Genomic DNA, 2,500 nt, shown 5'->3' with positions numbered 1-2,500 from the left:
GGTTCGGGGGTGGGGTGGTGAGGGGGTTTGCTCCGCAAGCTCCCCACGCCCCCCACCCCACCCCACGCGCCTTTCGCCCGTGGCGCCGGCCACGACTGCCTTCCCCACCCCCTCCCCCCACAAAGGCCGCGGATCCGCGCGGCGCGGATCCTCCGGTCGCGTCTGGCGGGCTGTGCGGCGTGGCGGGCGGCGGCTCCCCGTCGCGGGGCCGCTTGCCTTGCCCCGCCGCCTCCCGTCGCCGGCCCTGGGCCGGTCTGCCTCGGCCGGTCGCCGGCCGGCCGTCCGTCTGCCGCTCTGGGCCTGCCGCGCCGGTCGCCAGGCGCCTCGCCTCCCCACGCCTTCCGAGCCTCGGGGCTTTCTCCCGCCCCGTCCCCCACCCCCCACGCCTCCCGCGGCCGTCTGTCCGGCTCTCCCGCCCTGTTTTCGCCTCTCCCGTACCTCTGACGTGTGTCCCCTGCCCGCTTGGCGCCCAGCTCCCCGTCGGAGCCCCTTCCCTCCGCCCTCGGTGGTGGTGTGTGGGGGGGAAGGGTGCCCGGGAACGCGGGTTCGGGTAGGGGCCCCCCACCAGCGGATGGGCTGGGGCGAGAGGACGGGGTCCGGCGGGGCCGGCCGCGCCGGGTGTGTGAGGGTTGGAGGGGCGGGGGCGGGCTCTGCCCCGCGTCTCGGGGGGGGGGGACGGCGGGGGGGTGGTCGTCTGGCGTCGGCGGGGCCCTCCGGGGCCGGCGGTCGGCCGGCGCGCGGCGGGGCAACCCCCTGCGGTCACGGGCCGGCGGCGCCGAGGCCCGCGTGCGGCCGCGGGCCCGGTGGGGGGACGCGGCGGTTGGGGGTCGACGTCGGGGCGTTGGCCCGTGGGGCGTGCCGTGCCCCTCGCCCGCCTCACCCTTTCCAGGTACCTAGCGCGTCCCGGCGCGGAGGTTTAAAGACCCCTGGGGGGGGTGTCGCCCGTCCGCCTTGGGGTTCGGGGCGGTCGGGCCCGCGGGGAGTAGTCGGGAGCTGCCTCCCGTCTCCCCCCAGACCCCGCCGTCCCCCGAGGGGACGGGGTGGCGCGCGGCGTGGCGCGCCACGGTCACTGCCGCCGCGGCCGTCGGGAGGGGGCTACCCGACGGCCGTCGTGTGGGCCGTGGCCGTGTGCGGCGGCGCGTGCGCGCGCTGCCCCGCGTCCCTGGGGGAGGGTTGGGGGCCCCCCGGGCGCCTGTGGGGTTGTCCGAGCCCGCCCTGGCGGCTTGGCGCCGGACGCCCCGTCGTGTGGAACCTTTCCCGACCCCTCCGTTCTGCTGTGTTCTGTCTGACTTGGCCGGCCAGAGGCAACCCCCTGCCCCAACTCCCACCTCCGGGGAGGGAGGCGGGGGTGGGTGGGATGTGCCGCGCCAGGGGCGGGTGTCCCGCCGAAACGAAACCCTTGAAAACCTCGTACGACTCTTAGCGGTGGATCACTCGGCTCGTGCGTCGATGAAGAACGCAGCTAGCTGCGAGAATTAATGTGAATTGCAGGACACATTGATCATCGACACTTCGAACGCACTTGCGGCCCCGGGTTCCTCCCGGGGCTACGCCTGTCTGAGCGTCGCTTGACGATCAATCGCCCCTCCGGGGTGCGCGTGTCCTGTGCGCGCCTCCCCGGGGGGCGCGTGGCTGGGGGCTGTCCTCGCAGGGCCTCTGGGCCCTCCGTCCCCCTAAGTGCAGACACGGCGTCCCCCCCGCCCCGCCTCTGTGGCCGGGGGGACGTCGCCCGCGAGAGGGGAGAAAAGGGGACGTGAGCTCGCGCCGAGGCCCCTGGCCTGCCGGGGCCTGTGTGGTCGGTCTCCCCTTCGAGAGCTTCCTCGCGCCGCAAGCGGCCTTCGGGTGTCACCGCCCCTGGGGTGTCGGGGGGCTGGGGACGGTCTCGCGCCACCCGGCGGGGGCCCGCGGTGGTGGCGGGGGTGGGGTCGCGCCCTCCGGTCCGCCGTCGTTCGCCGTCCCGCCCTTGGCGGCGGTGTTTGCCGGCGCCCGGCCGGCGCGGCCCTCCGCCCCCCGCCTTCCCCCTGCGGTGCCTTTCCCGCCGTGTGCCCGCGGCCCGTGCCCGCTTCCCGCCCCCCCCCCCCCCACGCGGCTCGCGCCCCGTCGGGACGGGCGGCTCGCGCCCGAGGCCGAGTCCGCGTGCGCGTCCGCGCCCCGGGGACGCGTGCCCCGGCGGCGACCCGCGGGACGCCGCGGCGTCTGCCCGCCGCTGCGCGCTCTCCCCCCGGGCTGCGGCCGTGCCGCGGTTCGCGCCCCGGAGCTCCCGCCGCGAGGGCGGTGGCGGTGGCGGTAGCGTGGTGAGGTGAGGGGGGGGGGCGGTGGTAGGGGGCGCGCGGTGCGTCCGTCGCCCGTTCGGGCTTCGGCGCCCGTGCGTGCCCCGACCCGCCCCCTCCCCAACCCGGGCCGCCTCTCCGCCGGTCCCCGCCCCGTCCGTCCCGTGACCGCCGGCTCGTGCTCCCCGTCCCGCCCCGCCTCGGTGTCTCCCTCTCTGTCCGCCGCCCGC

The 2,500-nt window shown here is 78.0% G+C and overlaps 1 long non-coding RNA gene and 1 other non-coding gene across 2 annotated transcripts in view; both read left to right on the top strand.

Moving 5' to 3' along the window:
* LOC147344625 (uncharacterized) overlaps positions 1 to 2,500 on the top strand; it is a 26,170-nt gene that overhangs the window by 7,453 nt on the left and 16,217 nt on the right. The window lies entirely within an intron of this gene.
* LOC147344627 (5.8S ribosomal RNA) lies at positions 1,415 to 1,567 on the top strand. Its single transcript, XR_015155120.1, has one exon. It is a non-coding gene; the product is annotated as a 5.8S ribosomal RNA (ribosomal RNA).

The sequence above is a fragment of the Bos grunniens genome, chromosome 25 (assembly GCF_055505025.1).
Source record: "Bos grunniens cultivar Pamir isolate PY7600 chromosome 25, Bosgru_T2T1.0, whole genome shotgun sequence".
Taxonomy (NCBI): Eukaryota; Metazoa; Chordata; class Mammalia; order Artiodactyla; family Bovidae; genus Bos; species Bos grunniens.
The sequence above is the reverse complement of the archived record's forward strand: the minus strand, read 5'-3'. Positions and strand labels throughout refer to the sequence as shown.